This window comes from Rattus norvegicus, chromosome 2 (assembly GCF_036323735.1).
Source record: "Rattus norvegicus strain BN/NHsdMcwi chromosome 2, GRCr8, whole genome shotgun sequence".
In the NCBI taxonomy this organism is placed as follows: Eukaryota; Metazoa; Chordata; class Mammalia; order Rodentia; family Muridae; genus Rattus; species Rattus norvegicus.
The window spans coordinates 106,354,406-106,359,975 of NC_086020.1; the positions used below are offsets into that span (position 1 = coordinate 106,354,406).

At 39.4% G+C, this 5,570-nt stretch overlaps 1 long non-coding RNA gene across 1 annotated transcript; it reads right to left on the minus strand.

Annotated features, from left to right (window-relative positions):
* Positions 1–468: 468 nt before the first annotated feature.
* Positions 469–2,629, minus strand: LOC103691517 (uncharacterized). Its single transcript, XR_591012.4, has 3 exons — positions 2,520–2,629; positions 1,482–1,582; positions 469–692 (listed from the first exon to the last, which is right to left on the minus strand). It is a non-coding gene; the product is annotated as an uncharacterized LOC103691517 (long non-coding RNA).
* Between the last annotated feature and the right edge of the window lie 2,941 nt (positions 2,630–5,570).

The following is a 5,570-nucleotide window of genomic DNA, read 5'->3' on the forward strand; positions in this document are numbered from 1 at the left end:
CTCTCAGGTCCTGCTTTGAAGATATTGTCCCCCACAACCCCCATTAAACCCTGATGAAGAAAAAGATCCTAAGCAATGCTACTTTCTTCATGGTTCTGTCCACAGCTTGCTAAAAGGTCAGCTGCGTGGTACCAATGTCTCCAGCTATAATTACTGGGTGAGGTATTTTCTCCTGAGGTAAGACAACCATTTCTGTCTTTCAGGAGGTAAAATGAGAGTGTTAATCCATAATTATACAAGGAGGGAAAATGGCTACTTAGCATATGCACAGCTCAGAACAAAAATCCTAGCACCAATTAGTAATGATATGAATTTGAGTCTAAATAGCCAATTTACCAGCATGAAAATCCCCATCAGGAAAGTATTCCTTCTTTCTTACTATAATAACCCTTCATGCTCAAATAATAGAGCACCTGAGAGGTAGGGCCTTTCCATTAATGTTTATAACTGTGGCCATGTAGAGCTCTCACCTGATTAAGGGGATGCAGAATTATCCCACCAGCGGCCTGATACAACCATCACATAACACCAGCTGGAATAGCCATACAGTGAAGCCAGCTCTCAGGAGAAAGGTTGACAAGCTCCTATAAGGCTTCTGAGACCTCTGAGTTTCATGTCCTCATTGTCAAATGGAAATGGCTCCCAGATAAAGTAGGTCAATGTGAACAGGGTGCTGGTGTCCTCCTTAAAGCCTGACAATATGAGTAGAGTCTTGTGTTAAATGAATTTTCTAGAAAAAAGGAAAACAAAATAAAACAAACAACCCTCCCCCAAAAAATCAAAACCAGCCTGCCATACATACATTTAACATCGCCCAAGGTTGACTGACTATCCAAACTTACATGATTGTGAAGATCTGAGATGTTGTAATGCCTAATTAATCCTGGGCTATATTACTGCCTAAAAGCCATTTACTACCAAGCATGTGACCAAGAATCTTCATGACTCTCTAGAAATTGACAGATAAGATCCCCATCTTCCACCAACCCAAAAGTTAAAGCTGTCATAGCTAGAATCCAGGACCTGTAGCCCTCACTTTACTGTAACACACCTACCTGCTATTTCCCCTAATGCATCTGAAAATTATTTATTATTTCCTTTGTTCTGGGACTATAAATGTTTTATGAAACTTTTACCATGTTGGAATGTAGTATTTAGGGAGAACCTCAATCTGTGTCCCCAGATCATGCTCACTCGTATTTATCTCCACTATAAACTTTCTCTGGCATTCTCTTTGAAGAAAGAGCTATGTTTCTAGTGGTGACGCCTGTCTGCTGTCAAGGTGTATGAGGTGGGAGTCGGGGTGTGTAAGCAGACCTTGTATCATGCATGTCTTACTCTGTGTTTCAAAGAATTCTTCCTTCTCTGCCCTTTGGCATTGGAAAGTAAGTTTCTTAAGGAACAGCGGTAACTGCAGAAAGGTTTGAGAAGAAGAACATAAATCTTGCTTCTTAGATTAAGGCTACCTTATAAATACTGACCTCAAGACTCAGGGTTTAAAGACAAGTGGCCCTTAGTCTTGTGTTTGGAGTTAATAAAGTGATGGCGTTCTGCATAGCAAAGAGGCTTCCCTTTTTTGTTCCTGTGAATATAGAATTCATATTTACATTTAGTATTTTACTCATTTTAATGAAAGCATAGCAATATATAGTAGAGATATAGCCAATCAAAGATGATTTCAGACAATTGCCAGAATTTAAAGAATGAATGTGAAATATTGACACAAGAAAGATGACATACATAGAGATAGTTGGAACACTGAGCAACAAAAAGAGAGGAAAAACTAAATCTACGTGTGAAAAAATAAGCTAAATGTAAAAGATCAACGAAAAACATCTCTGAAATAGAGATGCCAAGGATAAATGTTTGTGAGGTAAGTAACTGTAGAAAAATCAAGAGAGTGCTGAGTTTACCATTCTTTTTAATAATGCACACAAGTGCCCTAGCAGGGCATTTGGAAATTTTAGGGTTTGGATTTTGTTTTGTTGCTTGCTTGGTTGGTTTTTTGGGGTTTGGTGGCTTTGGTTTAATTTTTATTTTTGCGGTGCTAGGAATTGAACCTAAGATCTTGTCTATACCAGCCAAATGCTTTACAGCTGAGTCGTCTCCACAGTGGCATGTTAGCACTTAATAGGTGCAGAATACTACATTATAAGCAGAAGGAGCAAACCAGAGAAGGGGCAGAGAATCCACATCTGAGTCCCAGAAACATCATTTCATTTCTGCAGTTTCCCCAGAGCCCCCAGCTTCTCCAGTCCTGGGTTTCTAATCCAAGGTGCATGCTACAAGATTAAAAATAGCAAATGAGATCATTTATCCCACTGGTGAAGATGAGCTGACTTAAAAGTTGTAAGGAAATGTGAGAACAGAGACTCAAGGTTATTGTTAAAGCACTGTACCAGCCTGAAAGGTTAGGTCCTTAGTTCTGAATGACAACAATAGAGGTGAGCTGGCGAACTGTGCCTGGGGAGAGGCCTTCTCCCTAGTGGTATTGAGGTCTCCAGATGTATGTGATATACCTGCTTCAGCTTGACATGTAGACCAAAACTAAGACATCTGTGGCCCTGGAGAAAGGTTCTCTCTGCCCCACTCAGTTGACCAACTCCGTCATCCAGCAATGCTTCCACCTACAAAGGAAAAGCCAGCAGAGTAAGTTGTCATCTTCTTCTGTGACCTAGTCACAGTGGGGGAAAGCACATAATTGTCTGGATTTAAAACTGATTTCAGGTGGTCTGGACACAAAAGAAAGTTTAAAAATTACCCCCATCTCCCACATATAGGCACCATCGTGCACAGGCAGCCTTCTGCACATTTGCTTCATGTCTTGATTAATTTGATTTCTATTTTATAACTAAATCATTAGACTTCCACAATCACTAATTATTCTGTCTTATATATTTAACTCTAAAATATCTACTTAGTTGTTATCTTTACTATTGATGTCACTTAGTCACTGTTCTATTGCTATGAACAGTGTGACACTGTAACAAGGCAACTCTTATAAAAGAACATATTTAACTTAGAACTTGCTTATTGTTTCAGAGATTTAGGCCATGACCACATTCTGAGGCACACAGTGGCAGATAGGCATGTGCTGGAGTAGTACCTGAGACCTTCTCATCCTGATCTACAGGCAGAAAGTGAACCAGAGAACCTGGAGCCTGGCCTGGATATCTGAGATCTCTAAGCCCTCCCCTGGTGTCATACTTCTTTCAACAATGCCAAAACTCCTAATCCCCCTACTTCTTACAAACAGTTCTGCTCCCTGGTGACTAAGCATTCAAATATACGAGCCTATGGGGGCCACCACCATAATTGGGTTAGCGTACGAAATATTAGGTCTCATCATGATGTCTCCATACATGATGCTATTATGCTTTGTTCTCATTCATCCCCCTCCTCCATCACTACTGACTACAGGTTCCGTCCCTTCTTCCAGTTAGTCCCTTCTATCTATCTACCCATCTATCTACCATATCATATATAATCCATTACATCCCTATTTCCCACCTCTCTTAAGAGCTCATTCTCCACTTTCATGATCTTTTCTTGTTTCAATACCTACAAACATACATATCTATACACACACCATATATACAGACATATTTTAAGTCTTAGTTCTGTGTATGAGAGAAAGCATGCAGTATTTGTCATTCTGGGTCTGGCTCATTTTGTTTAGCAGAATGGTTTCTAGTTGCATCCTCTTTCCTACAGATGTCATGATATCACTTTTCTTTATGACTGCTTAAAATTCCATTGCATATATGTACCACATTTCCTTTATCTAGGCCGGTCCCATTTCCTGGCTACTGTGAATTGTGCAGCAATAAACATGGTTGTGCATACATCTCTGTGATGTGGTGACTTGGAGTTCCTCAGTGTGCTATATGTGGGTCATGAAGTAACTCTATTTTGAGATTTATTTTTTTCATTTCCACAGGGGTTGCCTAGTTGGCACTCCTAGCAGCAGTGAATAAGGGTTCCTTTCCCCCATATACTCACCAGTGATTGTTGTTTGCTTTCCAAATGATAGCCAATCTCCCTGGGTAAGACAGAATCTCAAAGCACTTTTAATTTGCATTTCCTTGATAGCAAACTATGTTGAACATTTGTTGTTCTAATATTTACTGGCTGTTCAAACTTTCTTTGAGGACTGACGATTCAGCTCCTTTTATTGATTGAATGATTTGACGGTGTTGAATTTTTATAGTACTTTATATGCCTTGGATATTAATCCTTTTGTAGTTGGCATAGATTGTTCTCTGTCCTGTGGGCTGTCCCTCTGCTCTGCACAGCTATTAATTTCAAAGTACAGAATTACAATATTTTCCTTTCAACTGAACATGAGAAAAAAATGCTCACTTGATGAGAATAATCACTGGATGCCAAAGATAGAATTCCTGAAGCTTTTAAAATGGAACTGAAGGCTTCCTTCAAATGTTAAATCTTTGCCTTTTATCTCCTTTCAAGTTATTTCCATGAAACAAAATCTATCCTTCCTAGACCAGGCTGTACACGAGATGAGGTTACTACTGGTATTTGTCTTGTATTCTCAGTTCTTCTACTTCAAGTGCAGTTTGTTTTCCTGTCACATTTCTTTCAAATGATACACTTCACAAGAATTTTAGATTCCTCAAAATACCTGGAAGCATTTTTTCATAGAAAGTGTTAGCTGTCTGCTTGTATACCATTGAATTTAAAAGGCTGTACCACATGCCATCATATCGTTCAGATTGTGTCTAAGGGATGCTGAAAGTCTGATGGGAAGACAGGGAGAGTCTGTCATCTCCACATTTTATTTGCAAGTCATGCAACAGTTTTCTGATTCAGATGCCCCAGCTGTGGAACACCATTTAGATAAACATCTGGATGGTAAGCTGAGCAAATGACTTCCACCAAGACATTTTATTTTGTCACCATATAAATAATATATGATGTGCATGTTATACAGATATGTTTACATATAGACATGGGTCCCTGAAACAACAACCTTGAACAATTGTTTCAGATAGGAGATGCAGCATTAGCTTTTTCCTTCATCTCCAGCTAGACGTTTCTAACAATGAGTAATGTAATTCTTTTTGATCTCTTCCAAAAATCTTTAGTGTCAGGCCAGAGAAACCTGGAGGAAGAGGGGCCATGCTTGATTATCCCATGCAATCTAGGTCCAAGAATGCTGCCCATGATGATATACACAACTGCTGATACATGAGACACAGGAAGGAACGGACCTGAGACTGGAAGAACGACCCTGCCATTCCCTGAGTCACCTCCTAGGGAATATGTACGATTCATCGTGCTGTGGGTTAAATGTCTTTGCATGGTCTCCTTGGAATCATACAATTTTATGAGACTAAATCTTTCATAGCCACCTATTTTACTTAAGCATGTAAAATCCTTAAGAAAATAAAGCAACAGGGGTTGATGCTTATCTGAAAACAGGAGTTGAAAGCGTACATCTTAATAATAAGTCTATACCAGATTATTTGGGTGACCTCTACAGTCGCCTCACAGCAACTCTGAACACTTGAAATTCAAGTCATTCCAGACTGGAGAGATGGTACTACTGA